Genomic DNA, 17,664 nt, shown 5'->3' on the forward strand with positions numbered 1-17,664 from the left:
TTGTAGATACTTATTCTAGATTTATCTTTGCTACAGCCCATACAAAAGAAAATAGTCAACATGTTATTTCTCATTTGTTTAGCTGCCTTTGTCGTATTAGGATGTTCTTTATAGTTTAAAAGTGATAATGCACCAGCTTATGTAAGCTCTTCTTTTCAACAATTTTGCCAAGAGTTTTGTATTGACCATAAAACAGGTATTCCTTACAGGTCAAGCTATTGTTGAATGAGCTCATTTATCTATTAAGCTACAAATACAAAAACTAAAAGAGGGAGGTGAGACCCCCTAAAATGACCTCAATCATGCTCTCTTCATTTTAAATTTTCCAAACTGTGACTCAGAAGGTCACACTGCAGCTGAGCAGCACATTTCTTCAACAGCAATAGGCCCTTTAGGTTGAGTTTGGTAGAAGGATTTGCAAACTGGCTAATGAAGAGGACCAGATCCAATGGTTATGTGGGGCAGAGGTCATGCTTGTATTTTCCCAGAAGGTGCTTTTCATCATATTTGGGTAACCTAAACATGCCATTAGGCATGGAGAACCTAAAACCAAGATTCAAATGACTGAGGACCGATCCAGAGATGCCAGATCTGACACCAACCTCCAAGAAGAACTCTCAAAGGAAGAGGGGAAAGTAAATGGCCCAGAGAGACCCGATGGTGAAGCTACCCTCATGGAAGCAGCTGAAGAATCTGATGCTGCAGGCTGAACCTATGATTGACAGCAAGGAAAAATTAAATCTCCAACGATGATGTTTGTGGTGATACTAGCTCTATTGAGCTGTAAGGTAAAGGGGAATCAGGGAGAAACCTATTGGACATATTTTCCAGATCCACCTTTACTACACCCAGCAGTGAGGAATGGAAAATCTAACCCAGTATTTATTAATGACTCATATATGATTGGAGGATTTACAGACACTCATATTACTCCCATTCATGTGGTTGGATTTAATTATTCTGGCTATAGTGCTCAATTACCTTTGTGTTGGTCTCAATGATAAACATGCTGGTGGTCTAAAAGTGTCCTTTGAAGAAAAGAAAGCAGTTAGGGGACTTAGACCAGCTAATTGTACTGTTCCTGGAGACTCAAAGCCTTATAGCAGATCAGTTATTAAAATGGGACTTTCTCATAACAAGCCAGTCATTTCAGCAGAATGTCCACTAATACCTCATTGTCCTAACCATTCTGCAATAGAAATTGGCACCTTTCCTAGGTGGATGTATTATATAAATACTTTTCCAGTACAGCATAAGGTGTCTAGAAATAGTGGGTACATTTTGGACTGATCTCCAAGAACTGACAAAAAACAATTATACAAGGGTGCTGCCATGACCCCTGGAGGAATTGTTAGTAACATATTGACCTTCAGTGAAGACAGCATTCAGAAAGATGTCTGGTGATTAATTGATGCCTCAGAATTCTTACATTTTACTGACGAGCCTTCACTAGACTTTGTAGGCAAAAACTGTAAGGAGGCTTCCTATTATGGCCTACAGGTCTGTGTTCAATCTCCTTATATTTTAATTACTGGAAATGTAAAAGTTATAAGAAAAGATGACAGGTATCTTGTAGCATGTAATAAATGTAATTTTACTAATTGTAACACCAGATATAATAGAAAGAAAGGAACACTAGTACTTCATCAGCCCTCTTTTTTTCTTATTGCCAGCTAGTATTTCAGAGCCATGGTATGGTGATGCTGGTTTTCAAACTTCACAACGAATACATGCCCAGCTAGTGAGACCTATAGTGCTCTTGGACTCGTAGTATTGGGAGTAGTTAACTTAGTTTCATTTATTGCTTCCACAGTCACAGCTTCTGTGGCCATATCTCAAAATATTCAACATGCAGATTTTCCTAATAATTTGGCTAAGAACACTTCCATCACTCTTCATAATCAAATAAATATTGATGAAAAGATTGAGACTAAGCTAAATCCTTAGAAGCTACTGTCATAAATATTGTTAATGAACTTTCAGCTTTGAAATTCAAAGGAAGACTTAAATGTCAGGCTGAGTATAAATATGTGTGTGTTACTGCTGCCAAATACAATGCTTCCCAATGGGATTGAGAGAAGTTTAAATACCATTTGTTAGGTATTTGGCAGAATAATGATAACAACTTAGATCTTTTAGAGTTACATCATCATATCCAAGATATACAAAAAAAAAGTAAGATTTATTTTTCAGATTCTACTTCTTTAGCTGATCAAATACTTTAAGAGTTAAATGGCTTTAACCCCTGTAACATTGTTGAACATTCTGCATGGTATATCCTTGTATTGTTCTCATTGCTACTAATTCTCTCTTGTGTTGTGATTGTAGGATGTTGTGCCTTCTGAACAAGAATTCGGTGACTCAAGATAGTGTGATTCATCACCTGCTTTTTCAAAGAAAGAAGGGGGAATATGTGGGGAGCCACATTGAGTAACCACACCTTCTAGTCCTGATGCATCACGTGATTCTGAATGGTCACTGTAGTCTGGCACAGTAGTGCCATGATTCATGACTCATGACTCTGTCTTTTCCCCTGCTCAGATAGTAAGAAGGTTCTCTTTGTGGGGCATGCCCCTAGGATTGAGTTACACTCTCCTGTTCCCTTGTAGTCCTGCCCCTTCTGACCTTTTTAGATAGAGATTTCTAAGAACAAGAGTCCCTCCAATAAAAGCTCACTTCTGAATGTGTTCCCTCTCTCTTCTCAGCCTCTCGTGACTTTCTCTTGCTCTCCCTTTTGGAGAGCCTGAGGCCGATAGCCAGGAAAGCTGTCCTGAAGCTTGTGTAAAGGTAAATTGTGTCTGTGTTTTATTTTGTGTCCCTGCAAATTCACATGAGAGATCTTAGTTCAGCTGCCCACACTGGCCAGGGTCAGTAGTCATTCATGTTAATTTCATTGAAATTAGTGTGTGGTCACTGTGAAAAAGGAGCTGTGGTCCATCCTAGCCAATGCCATATGAGAATGTTACTGCAGGGGGATTCTGTGTAAGTATCCCTCTTTTCTAAGAAGATTATTTTGACAGAGTTGACTCCTCATCCTAATCTGGATATTGTGCTGCTGTACTGGTCTGTCTGCTCCCAGCTGCAAATGATGTCAAAACACATAGGAGAGAAGAGCCAGGAGCAGATGGGATAATTTCTAGACTCACATGGACTATACCCGGAGTTCATTATTTCTCTGAGTTTTGAGTTTGGGGAGTAAACCTGTCTGTGTGGGTTCAGCCAATATGATATTTTTGTAAGATTTTATGACCTGTTGTAGTCAAATGACAGCAACCACTGAAGATAACAAGTTTCTCCCTGAAACCTCTGAACTAACTGCATTTTGCCTCCATACAAGACCATTCAGAATCTTTGATTTCTCCTGTAGAGCATAAGCGAGCCCCTTGGTTTCCAAGGGCTGATCAGCCATGGTATGCACAGAAGTAGCAGCAATGTCACCAAGGGACTCAATTTTCTCCTCTACTCTTCCAGAGCCATGGTCCATTTTCCATGATTTAGGAAAGACTACTGATGTTCAACTACTTTCTTAATAAATGAAAAGAAAAAAAAATGATACTTCTATTTTCTATTGCAAGGAAAGATTTCATGCCATTTTCTAAGAAACATAAAAGTGTCACCTAACCAAAATGGCATCATTTTATGTACCCTAGAATTTATTTTTTGTCTATTCATGTGTCATAAAATCTGGTGTTTTATGGACTATGAGTATCAAGCTGACTCTCTGATCTGCTGAAGGCTGTCATCTAATTTCAGCAATTATCTAAGAAGTTCAGCTGCCTGCCTGGCTGAGAGGATGAACAAGGTGTCTTAGAGATGATAAGCACATACTTGTTACCTGATATCTCCTAAGGTTTGTGACCAGATAAGATTCAGTGATATTTTTTAAACTTTTTATTTGTTTTGGTTAGTTATATAAGACAATAGAATGTATATGTGCACTTTGATATATCATATATTGTTGGGTATAATTTCTCATTTTTTAGAGTGTACATGTTGTTAAATCACATTGGTCATGCAGTCATATATATACATAAAGTAATAATGTCTGTTTCATTCTACTATTCTTCCTATCCCCACATCCCCTCCCCTCCCCTTCCTTCACTCCCCTCTACCTAATCTAACTCTATCCTTTTATAGTGCTCCCCTTATTTTGAATTAGCATCCGAATATTACAGAAAACATTCTGCCTTTGATTTTGGGGGATTGGATTGTTTTGCTTAGCATGATATTCTTCAGCTTCATTCATTAATGGCAAATGCCATAATTTCATTCTTCTTTTTTTTTACTTGTCATTTACATACTTTAATGTTAGCAATAAATGGAAGGTGTTTAAGCTTAATAAATCTGCACAGCCAGAAGAGAAAGATGGAGATTGGTTCTGAGTGGGTCTTTGCTACCACCACCTGTAGAGTCCATCACAATTGTGCATTAAGGAGACGTCAGTAGGTAAGGTGAAAGAACAATGGCCACTAAGTAAGTGGTCCTTTGAGAGTTAATGAAACATGTCTTTCTCCAACAGGAAAAGGATGCTTTTCAAAATTTATAAGACCATATGGACACTGGGGCATATGGATGGCTCATAGAGGCTTCATTCTTCTTTAAAGCTAACTAATATTCCATTTAATATATAAACCACATTTTCTGAGGGACACCTATGTTGATTCCATAATTTAGCTACAGTGACATGAGCTGCTATAAACATTGATGTTTAAGTCCTTTTGGTATAAACTTAAGAGTGGGATAGCTGGGTCAAATGGTGGTTCCATTCCGAGTTTTCTGAGGAATCTCCATACAGCTTTCCATAGTGGATGCAGTCCCACAAGTATCCACCATGGAAAAAGTAGATCTTTAACGATATCCTGGCCAACAATTATTGTTGACTATATTTTTAATTATTGTCATTCTCAATGGAATGAGATGAAATCTTAGTGTAGTATTGATGTGCATTTCTCTAATTGCTAGAGATGTTCAACATTTTTTATACATTTGTTGACCGATTGCATTTCTTCTTCTGTAAAGTATCTGTTCAGTTCCTTAGCCCACTTACTGATTGGGTTATTTGTTTTTTGATGTGACTTTTAGTACAGTAAATTGATTTGCAGAAAGAAATTGATAGTTCTTGTACACTACCCATGGACCAAGACCACATTGTGCGAGGCAGCTTTGGCAATGACGGGCAAAAATACACTGAAATTGTCTATCATTTTGAATCCTGGTTTTCTTCATTGCATGCTTTCACTGGTGCTTTAGGTAATTGACTCTTTATAGAATTTGTATAGGGATAATTCACCAAAATCTAATGACTTTTTGATGTTTTTATGGGAAAAACTTGAGATTTTCTAATCCAACATTTTGTCACATCACTGTATATTCCAAATTTCCAAGTGACTTGTGAGATTCTTTTCTATGAATGCATCTTCATTGACGTAAATATTTACAAATATATTGTAATTAGGATTGTTTCAGCTTTTTTTATTAATGCTAATCATTGACTCCAGCTATGGCATTAAATAAAATACTCAAACATTCCTTTTTGTCTACAGCATATAATTATCAAAAGAACATTTGGTGGAAGGAAGAACAGCAGAGTAGAGAAAAGGAATCAAGAGGAAGAAGAGAGGAGGAAAAGAAGGCATGGGGAAATAACTAGGAAATAAAATTTATCCTATTATGCTATTTCCATACATATGACAGTAAATCAACATATCAAATCATCCTCATATATACATGTACATATAGACTATCTGAATTAAAATAAAAATAACAGAAAGAAGGTCAGGACGATAGATCAAACAGATCAGGGGAAGGAAAAGAGAAAGGATGGGGAAAGTATTTAGGAATGAGATTGATCAAATATTATGTGCATATATAAATTTGGCATCATGAATCCCAATATTATGTATAATCGTATACACACACTCACACACACACACACACAAACACACACACAAAAATCTTTGTATGTCCCAAAGAAGTGCCCAACTCATCCTCTTCAACCTTTGCACACCTGACTCCTCATGCTCCTTTCAGGTTGGATCCCCTTCCTTCTTCACAACCATGTAAAAGGAAAACCTCATTCCCCAGTTTCCAGGAGCTCTGGTATCTTGAGCTGCAGGAATGGAGCCCTTGGATTGCTGCTCCTCTCTGTCATGTGTGCTTCACCTTGCAGACTAAGAACCATCATCTAAATGCAATGTGTTTTCTGATTATTCCACGGGCTAGAGAAGCATTGATTAATAAATATCAATTGCTATTTCCATAAAGTCTTAGAAATCTCATCTTTTCCAACCCTAGGAATGTATTAGAATCACCAAACGCCAGCTTACAAGCTGGTAGCCAAATTAGTCTTTGTTCATAATGAATCAAAAAAAAAACTAATAATAAGCATAAAAGAGTGAATGCGGAATCTTGAGAAAATAAACTTTTTTTTTTTTTCAAAAATTGAGTGCCGTTTTTACTGGACTGGTCAACTTTGCTGTAGCAGAATGTCAATTGCTAAGAAGAATGAAATAACAACAGAAGTGATGTATCCAATTAGCAGCTGTCTCCTGCATCACTATCCATGCAGGGGATACAAGTAGAAGTCATTTCAAAAGTGTCGATGTTAATATTCATGAGAAAATGGATAATTTGGGTGGTCAGCAATACTAAAATGAGAAAGAAAAATATGTAACACAGACTCAGTGACTCCATTTCTACAGGGGTAAAGAAGGGTTACCTAGGAGCTCCATTATATTTCCTGAGTGATTGTAGAATCTAGAATATTAATTTAGAAATAATACAACATAAAATCATTACTTCTTAAAATATAGTAGGTAACAAGAGTTGCTGATTGCTTGCTACTGCCTCTTGACATATGTTCCTACCTCTTCATTGGTATCTATATTAACAAAAATATCAGTAATGATAACAATATATCTGCCAATATTTAACCATGTGTCATCATGGATTGTCTAATCCCCTTTCAAACATCATCACATTAATTTCTGTTATGAAGAAAATTTCTGACATGCAGAAGGGACATATATTCCTTGTTTATCCTCACTTATAATATATGTCTAATACCAGACTCCATAACTATAAAGCATTGCAAAAAAGTAAAAAAATTTTTTCATGACTATCAGTTCTCTTCAATGACTTTTATTCTACACCCTTCTCTTGAGTTTGAATCTCTCTTCTCAAAAACTACTTTATCCTCTGCATTGAGATGTCTACATTTTCAAACTCAAAACCAAATGTTCTCCCAACAGCATCAATAGAAGCCTTTTGACAAACAACTGCAGTGTTTGGGTTCTGATGAAAACTGCACCGAAAAGAGGGAAAGACTTGAAAGTAAACAAAGGCACATGTCTACCAAAGTTACTTACAGCTGCATGATAATATATTGAAAATTTCTGTTCAGACCATCTAAGTCTTTCATATCATCTTCAGTCAACTCGAAATCAAAAACCTATCACACAAGTAGAAAGATTTTAGCCTATGTAGACTTCTTATTGCCAATCCTAGAAATCATGAAATCAGAGCCTTTGGATTTGCAGAAGTCCAGCAGTTTCCTCTGGTTGTAATAAACATGACATTCTACCTGCAGTGGACAAGGTAGAGGATATTTGGTTCTAATGTTAATATGAAAACAAAATTGCAAATAAAAAAGCTGAATTTTTAAAAATTCAATTTGATATTATGTTGTGCCATAAATCAAGAATTTGGTCAAAGACTCACAGTACAAATTTGACAGACATTTGGTCAGTATTCTGCAGGTGACATTTGGGTAAATTTATTCATCAAAAAAGAAAACTCAGGGATCTTAGAGTTCCAATTTGAACCAGTCAATGTGAGACAAAGTGACCCTGACCTGAAAATATCCCCTCTGCAGGGCAGTAACGTGCACAGTGGAGATTTGAAAATCTGAAGAAAAACCTTACTGTCAATCAACACTCAAGAGGTGAACCTAGCAGTACTCAGAAGACTTCTGTGGTACACCCAACAAAACTGGGAAGCAAGATGAGCATGCCATCCCTCTCCTCTCTGTGAAGATTTGCTCTCTCTTTTGGGAGTTTCACCTTTTTGCTTTCTAATCACCCCATGCCTGCTGCTCTGAGCAACATGTCTCCTGTTGTTCTAGTGTGATGCAGGACCACTCTGGCTCCTTGGCTCTTCGGCAGGCCCTTGATCTGTAAGAAGAAATTCAAGTCTACCTCCTAACTGACTGAAAATGGGAATGTAAAACAAATTAAATGATATATAAGAAAGTTTTAAAAAAACTGGTTTAATGTCATGTGGAAAAGCTGAATTTTCTGTGTGAAAAGAGGTTAAGAAACATGACAGAAGGAACATGTGAACCTGAGTTTCATCCTGATGATGGAAAGAACTACAAAAAGATACTTCAGACACTTGAACACAGATTGGATTTAGATGACGTGAGAGACTTACTGCTACCTTTAGATGTAGTATTGTAAATGTGCTACATGGGAGATCATCTTCATTCCTAAGATATGTTCCCTGAGCTCTCTAAAAGTGAATCTACAATTTACTTTGAAGAGATTTAGCAAAATATTACACATATTTATACAGATATGCCTGCATAAATCAATATCTCACAGTGATCTGCAAAGTCAACAGTTTTAGACCCATGGTGGAAAATATGGATGTCCAGTATCACATTCTGAAAATTTTTGTATGTATAAAAAACTTCATGATAAAAAAATTCAGCAAAAACATTTTCAATTTTAACATTTTATTTGAAATTTATAGTACTCGACCTCTACACATGAATTCATGAATTTTATAAGTTGTGTTCTAACCACAGACCATCACTCCATGACTGAAAGTTGTCAAAAAAGTAGAGCCCAGAACCATGCACAGAATATATTGGTATACACAGTTGATTTGATATCGGAAAGCATAGAATAACAAGTAAGAGGGGTTTAGGCACAAGGCCAAATGTACAATCAGCTAAAAGTTCCTGAATGTGGATTCCATCCAGCATCAATATCACCATACACAAGTAACTTCCTCTAGTCCTTTAACTTTCACAAGCTCTACTTTACTCTGCCAGTTAAGCATTTCTGTGGTCCAGAGGCTGAAATAAGAGATAACAAGGATGCAGGCACCCAACCTCCACACAAACCCTGACCACTGATCTCCTATTTTGTGTCTTTTCTTGCTCACTGCCCATTCCTATGTACTGGCCCTCTTTGCTACACACAATTCCCTCTGCAGAATATTCACCCATCCAGTCTCAGGTTATTCTTCATTGCTCAAGAACAAGTTCAACTTGCCACTGAAGTCTGATGGACAACCACTCTCTCCCTAACTTACCTTTATATACCAGATGCTCCCTTAAACTGAACATTATGACTGTTTCCTTACTTTCACTAATAATTCAAAACAGACATAAAATTGAGAATCTTCCACACCCTACAAGATAGTGGCACTAAATCTTTGTTTCACAAAGACAAAAGAACTTGGGGCGGGGGGCGGGGGAGTGGACGCCTGGCAGTGCTGCAGATACAAGGAAATGAATAAGAGATGGCAGTGAGGCTCAGGGCTCTCACCTGGTTGCAGACAGGCTTATACTTGAGTCCTGGTTTATTCAGGATCATCTCCAGCTGCCTGCGGTTAAAGTTGGACACCCCAATGGACTTGGCCAATCCTACGTCCTTGCACTTCTCCATGGCCTAGGGAGGAAGGGGTTGGGAAGAGGCATATGTACAGTCAACTATGTCACTCTGAAGGCAAGACAGAACTGTTAAGAGGAGCACTGTCCAGGAATGACAACAAAGCTGATGAATTGGTTGTGAAGAGGAGAAAAAATGGTAAAGATAATAGAGCAAATTGTTGAGAGCCAGAAAAGTAATTCAGGGCATCAGATATGAATGCATGTGGAGGCAGGAGTTGCATTTCCTCCTTGTCATCAGTTCTTCTCCTCTATTTCCCTCCGTTACATTCCAGTAATGTGTGCCTCCCCACCACCTAATAAAAAAAATCTATTCTAAAAATAATGGTTTCTAGGCCCACAATTTCAGGAGAAAACATACCTGACTGTCACCCTGTGGGCTTCCTGTGAGATCACTAATTCAGGCACTCACCTCCCATACAGCACAGAGATCCAGTGAGTCATATATTAAGTTTCCCCTGGCTGCAATAGAAGTGATCATAACAGCAATCTCGCCAAATTCATATATCCATGCACAACAAGGCTGCTATAAATACTTAGAGGATGGGAAACTAAAGCTCTTTGAAACACGTGGAACATCAGTCTATATTCATCTATTTCCAAATTCTTTACATGCGGAGGTATAAGGAATATCTTCAGGTGCATAGCTTCCTGTATTCTCTTACATCATATAATGTATACATTTAATTTTATTTGTATATATGTATGTATTTATACATTCACAAATGTATAATTAAATAAGATATTCTCAGGTCTCCTAATTGGGTCTTCTAGTAGCTTATGTTATTTTTCCTGTCCCTATACATTGCCCTAAGGAAATGTCTCTCTTTCACTGGGTAAGTCACTGGTTGCATGGGCTTGATCTCCAGCAATGATGAATTTCAGTGATGATACAGGCTGAAGAGTGGTCTTTATCTACCCAGAAACATGTGTACCAAAGATGGTCATTCAAGTTTCAATTCAAAATTGATTTGATGCTGGAAGATGAATAGTCCTTATCAAATATTAATGACCTGAAACTTGAACAGCCCCAAAGTAATATTTACCATCAGATTAACAGGCTAAGGCAAAAAGCAAGCAAGTCTCTAGTACTGCAGACATAATGGATAAATAAACAGAGAAGATTCTGAGGATAGCTTATAATCTTTCCAAACAAGAATGGACCAATTCGGGTGGAAGAAAAGTGGACCAAAGCTACAGAGGTTAAAAAGGGAAATGAAACTAGATTAATATATTACCCATATTTGGAGGAATTGTTTAACTTCGTATTGAGACATGCATGTATCTATGCACTGAAAATGGTGATCACAAGAAAGATAGTCTCTTCAAGACTTGGGTTTCCATCGATCAGACCTATTCATGTAAACTGGATTGTATTTTTGTCTATTATTAGTCAATCAATTGAACTATGGAAGAAATTACAAATGACATAAAATTTTTATCAGATAATAGCATTATTTAATCTCTGATTTATGTTCATAGATATTACAAAGCTATTGTTAGTCTATTTCATTAATTCACTTCATAAAATAAGAATTAGTATTTTTTATTTAAAGAACTGAAGGGAAACACAGTTTGAAGATCTTAATAAACAAGATACTTTAGCTATATCTTGTTTACTACAAATAGAAATGTCCTACATTGTTCTTTTATAACGACAAATGAAATGTTGATATTCAGAATGATGAAAAAAATTAAAAAGTCAATCAGGAGATAATGAGTCCATAATCTGGTCATAATTCGGATTCCATAAGCAATACAAAATCATACTGCTGATTGAAGAGTCAGAAATTTAAGAACTTAAAGTCATAAATTTATAGACTCTGAGTAGGAATACATAATCTTTTTCTGCTTTTTTTTTAAATTATTTTTTAATTGTTGATGGACTTTTATTTTATTCATTTATTTATATGCAGTGCCTCACATATGTGAGGCAAACGCTCTACCACTGAGCCACAACCTCAACCCCCTTTCTCTGCTTTTGATACTGTATTTTTATGTGAATAAACATTGTAGAAATAATCATTTTACACAACAACTGATCACCAACAACTGATCACCCAACATAATTCTCAGTTCTTTATATCACACTGCAGTAATTTTTACACTGCATACACAATACCTTTGAAATACAGACTATATCTTCTCTCTTCACAGTGCCATCTTCAATCTGCTTCTAACGGCCAGTCCTACCTCCTCTTCTACTTGGTATGCATAAGCACAATCAATATGGCGGAAACCAGCTTCTATAGCTATTTTGGTGGCATCTATTGTCTTACTATTAGGAACCTAGAGGAATGTCCAAAAGAAGTACTTGGAGAACCATAGTATGAGAGATAACTTATAGTGAGCAAAGAGGACAGGTCAATAGACTGGAAGAATTTTATATCCCAGTGTTTTCATAAGACTACTGAATTATGTGATAAGGTGCTAGTACCCTGAACTTTGAATGTCCATTTTTCTCTTCTGTAAGAATGAAAGAAATTGCCAAAGAATTATTTTGAATATCATGCACAGAAGCAGTGACCTCACAAAACTAATCATATCTTGTGTTAGTTCTGTATTTGGTGTAGTGTCCTTAAAATCACTTTGGGTATTTCCTTGTTAGTGAGTAGTATCTGGCATCCAAGAAGCCTCTCCATACACATAAATCCTAGTACACTGGCATTAGTGGACCCTAGGAGCAATTCAACTTCACTGAATTTCTGGAAGGACTAATTTATGTGATAATGTCACTAAGTAAAATTAACACAGGGGAAGAGGGCATGTGATTGATTACAGAAGAAATACAATGCAAGTTCATATGAATCTTCTCCAAGTGAAGACACACAGAATACACTAATTCCCAATAAAGTAATTTTGAAACCACATGGAAAATATTTTCTACAACAAATGTTGTTGAGATAATTTCTTAATAAGGACATTTTTCTAGAATGCACTCTGCAGGTATTTTTTCTGATCTTTTGGCAACCTATGCCAATGCCCTGACACAACTGGACTATGAACATGGCTACAGAATACACAAATAAACTCCACTATCTTTACCCTTTAGGAACTTTTAGTATCCTTGTGCATTATAATAATGTAAAAAAAATAAAGTTTCCAGATTTCAACCAAGGGTAGGATTAATAATAGGCTCTTGAACAAAGAGCAATGTGCTATGTGATCTCTGGCTCTCTGACTGTATCTCTACACAACAGAACTAAACAATTGCGGGAAATACACACACACACACACACACACATATGTTTATATATATTCAAAGGATATAGACTTACAAATAAGAAATTATATTCTTCTTCTAAGGGATTATTCACATAAGCATCAGCCCTTAAAGCTAAATCAGTCTCTTTTGTGGAAAATATAATGAGTGGAAATGGTGTTTACTGCATAGTCTACAAAATTTGGAAGATGATTTGAAAGTTTATTTGTTGAATATTAAAAAGGTAAATCAAACTGCTCTTTTCTGATTTAAAATTCTCAGAAATTTCTCTTTCCAAGAAATCAAAATGAAAGTGTTTCTGTTCCTATTGCCCTCTGCTGATTCTACCCCTGAATTTCTCAGGAATAAGGGCACTTGGAGTAACACTTGCACCCTTCATGAGACTTTGCCCTACAATCTACCAAGTCCTGGCATGGGTCTTCACAATTGCTCTCTGGATGTTTCCTTAACTCTTGCAGAAGCAAAAAGTTCAAATTCAAACTTCACAGAACTTGATCCCTGTCAAATAATTGAGTGGTCACAAGGTGATATTTGAATACAAAATTCTTTCAAGTCTAGTGAACTTAGATCACTCCACTTCAGAGAGTCATCTGTCAATATAACACACATGAATGATGACCAATAATTTACAAATATCCTTGTTAGGTCCCAGTTTGACTTATCAGGATGTTATATTATATATTCATGTAAACTTCCCACAGTTGAGAGCACATGGAAAATTCTGCTCAGCTCAGGTCCACCATTTTCTGTGAGAGGCTGAAGGCTACCTCAGAGCAGAAAGGAAGGAATCCTCATAATTTATCTGTGCTTCTCATTTTCTGTACATTTTGCCACACAGATGTCTCTGGATCTTGCCTTTTTGGAAGGAAAAAAGATTTCCTGAAGTATGGAAATAAACAGAGACCAGTACCAGTGCAAACCAAGTGCTGACATTCATCTTTTACTAAATTGGTTGAATAGACTGAAATCAGACAATGATGTAGAGCAATGTCTGATCATTGACTCTCCTGTGCATGGAATAGCTCTAGCTTGAAGAAAGAGTGGACATGTGAGTCCTCCAGAGTCACATAAGGAACAACTAACTTGACAACCTAGATTGGATTCCATTTAACTTGTGTCTACTTTCTTATGAACCCTCAACCCAACCCCTTACTGTTACCTCTTGAGGTTTATAGGTGCCAAAGCCCCATGCAGGAATGAAGTGACTATAATTGAGCTCCACATACTGATGTTTGGAATTAATTTTTTTCACTTCTTTACCAACTCTCTAGGACAAACATGCCTATAATGGGAAGTAATCACTCTGCTTCTATTTACATGGACCAATGTGAGAGAGGCAGGTGCTGTCTGTTCAGCCTGTCACTGCAGGACCCTCCCTGTAAGCATTTCTCAATAAGGACTTTTGCCTATATGGAGTCTCCAGGTATTTTCTCTGGTCTTTTGGTAACCTATCCCACTGCCCTGGCACAACAGGACTATGAACATGACTGAAGAATGCCTAGATAAACTGCAATGTTCATGCCATTTAGGAACATTCGCGATCTTTGAGTGTTATTAAAAACCTAAAAATCAAAGTTCCCAGATGCCAACCAGGGGCCAGATTGATAATAGGCTCTTGAACAAAAAGCAATGTGCTGTGTAACCTCTGGCCCACACCTTAACTATATATGATGGATCTAAACACTGGCTGGAAAAATATGTATAGTGTGAGGATATATATTTAATAAAAAATGCACTTAATTTAAATAAGAAAATGTACTCATGTTGTAAGGGATTAATCACATTAGTGTGAGCCCTTAAAGTTAATTCACACTCTTTTGTGGAAGATATAATAAGAGAGAAAATAACAATATTTCATGGTCTACAAAGGTTGGATAATGATTTGGAAGTTCATTTGTTAAAGAATAAAAAGGCAAATCAAACATATTCTTTTCTCTTCTTAAATTTTTCAGATGATTTATTTTTCCATGAAATCAAACTGAATGTGATCCTGAGTCCTACCACCGCCTACTGATACCAGCCCTGAATTTCCTAAGTGTCAGGGCATGTGAAGTTCGGCTGAAGCCCTAGAGGTCCACTTTATGCCACTTTGCCCTACAATGTGAACATGTCTTCTCACTTCTCTTACAATTGGTCTCTGGATTTTTCCTTAAGTCATGCAGAAGAAAAATACTACATCCAAAGTTCAGGGTACTAATTGCTTATCACACAATTAAGTGTCCAGAGTACAAAATTAGTTCCACTCTAGTGAACTTAGCTCACTCCTCTTCAGATTGTAATTTGTCAATACAGCACACATAAATGATGACCAATAATTGGAAATATCTTTCTTATGTGCCACTTGACTTCTTAGGATGTTGTATTATACATTCAGCTAAATTTCCTGCAGTTGAGAGCACATGAAAAAAATCTATTCAGCCAAGGTGCAGCATTTTCTGTGAGATGCTGAAGACTTCCTCACAGTGGAAGGAAGTTATCCCCATCATTTATTCTGTGCTTCTCATCTCAATTACTTTTTGCTACATAGATTTTTATGAACCTTGCTTTCTTGGAAGGAAAAAAATTGCAAAGTATAGAAATAGAGAAACCAGACCCAGTGAAAACTAATTGCTAAAATCCATCATTCTAGCAAATTGGTAAATACTCAGTAGGGGACCACACCATCAGTGATGTAAAGCAATGTCTGACCATTGTCTCTCCCACACATGGAATAGCTCTCGCCTGGAGAAACACAGAACCATATAAGCCCCCCAGAGTCATATAGGAAGCAAGTACCTTGACAACCCAGATTGGATTCCATTCATCCTATGTCTACTTTCTTTGGAACCCTTAATGCAATACCCTACTCTTACCTCTTGAGATTTATAGGTGCCAAAGCCCCGTCCAGAAATGAAGTGACCATCATTGAGCTCCACACACTGATGTTTGGAATACATTGACTTTCACTCCTCAGCCTAAGTTCTGCTTCTTCTTCTGCCTTCACAGGGCAATAAATAATAGGATTCACATACCAAACTGCCTGTCTAAAGATTATCCAATTCTACTTGCTGTCCATTATTTCATATGGAAAAATTTTAAATGATCTACCACACAGTAATAAAAGTAAGTTTGTTTTTAATAAATTTTCTCCTTACAATATTATCATGCATTATGATAAGAGATGGAACCATATTGACCATTTGTTAGCCTGGAAACCTCTCATCCCTCCTCTTTTTATTTTGATTGGTTCTGGTTTGGGAATTTTTTCTCACATTGAAGCTCCTTCTTGATCGTAATTATGAGATATGATGAATGAATCATGCACCATGCACACAAATAATTTTTAGAAAAGGATTATGGAACAATTATTGAAGCCTCATAAAATTAACCAAATGTTAAAAAGAGAAAGAGGTAGCCTCTTTAATTTTCTCACTGGTAAAAATGTTTTCCACAATTTTTCTACCACATCCCAAGAAATGCAGTCCTGACAAGTGTGCAGTAACATCTGCACTCACTGTGACATTCTGCTCAGTGGAAGACAAATGATTACAGTTACAGGAAGTCAGTATGTGCTAGGTAACCAGAGACTAAAGTTCATTATATACCTTTAACCTGTTAGGTAAGTTTGAGAAAACCATTAATACGCATGATGCAAAATGTAGACACTTTATATGATTTATGACCTTGTGCAACATTTTCCCAAAAAGAAAAAAACTGGAATAATATTAAATTAATATAAATTTTGGAATAGTTGTATAAATATTGATGCACTGATGAAGAGAAACATTTGAAGAAATTAAAAATCAAACATGAATGTTTATTAATATAAATTATGAAATATAGGAATAAGGACTCTTAATTAAGTTAAAAGAGCAGGGAATATAATCAACAATATAACAAGTGTAAAAAATATGCATGATAAAAAAGTAAAGACTACAAACTATAAGTACTCATTCTCTTTGAATAGTGAGAATAGGCTGGATCTCCTACATGCATTTTAATCACCTGACTTTTTCTGTCATGATCATAATTTGAAAACAGTGATTTATTGTATATATTGAAAAGCTCTGCCTTTAACACAGATCCTATTTTCTTGTGGTTTTGATTTTATTAAGATAAGCCCTTTCTCAATCACCCATTATTTAAAAAAACGAACTATCTCACTCCACATAGAAGCAAATATACAGAATTTAAAAGGACAATTGAGCATTTATCAAATTTTGATCCTCACAGAAAGCATCAAAGGTGAAAATTTTTTAAAAATAGCATTCTCATTTGCAAAATATATTCTGAATCTTCTTATTTTGCTTTCTAATAAAAATGTCCATTGTTGATGAATGTGCAATCCTGAAAAATGTGCACTAAAAAGGTGCCAAGTCACATTGCTTAGTGAAGGAAAATTAACTGAGAGCTCTAGGACATTATTTTGCAAGATGCAACAGAGGCCGTAGGGTCTTTCTGAAAAGAGGGCCCTGAGTGATTGCTCAGTTTGTTTTTCAGTTTGTTACGATTATTGTTTCACTTTTGTATTCAAAGAAAAGTATGTACTTATAGAAGGTGAGAAGCTCTGACCCTGAAAATTGAAGAGAAAGGAATTTCCTGGTAGAAAACCAGCCCTCGCTCAAAGTGCTTTTGCTCAATACCACAAACCTCACTGAGAGCACCCAGTCTTGTCTGTTATGATTCCATTTACTATTAAAATTCTGCCTTGCAAACTTGGAATATGGTCTCTCCTGACTTTATCTGGATTGCAATACCTGGACCTTGTCACAAGCACTCTTCTCTC

At 36.4% G+C, this 17,664-nt stretch overlaps 1 long non-coding RNA gene across 1 annotated transcript; it reads right to left on the reverse strand.

Moving 5' to 3' along the window:
- Nucleotides 1-7,525: 7,525 nt before the first annotated feature.
- LOC144367326 (uncharacterized) lies at nucleotides 7,526-16,566 on the reverse strand. The gene is made up of 2 exons (XR_013426666.1): nucleotides 9,555-16,566; nucleotides 7,526-7,582 (listed from the first exon to the last, which is right to left on the reverse strand). It is a non-coding gene; the product is annotated as an uncharacterized LOC144367326 (long non-coding RNA).
- Nucleotides 16,567-17,664: the final 1,098 nt, after the last annotated feature.

The sequence above is a fragment of the Ictidomys tridecemlineatus genome, chromosome 10 (assembly GCF_052094955.1).
Source record: "Ictidomys tridecemlineatus isolate mIctTri1 chromosome 10, mIctTri1.hap1, whole genome shotgun sequence".
NCBI classification, from domain to species: Eukaryota; Metazoa; Chordata; class Mammalia; order Rodentia; family Sciuridae; genus Ictidomys; species Ictidomys tridecemlineatus.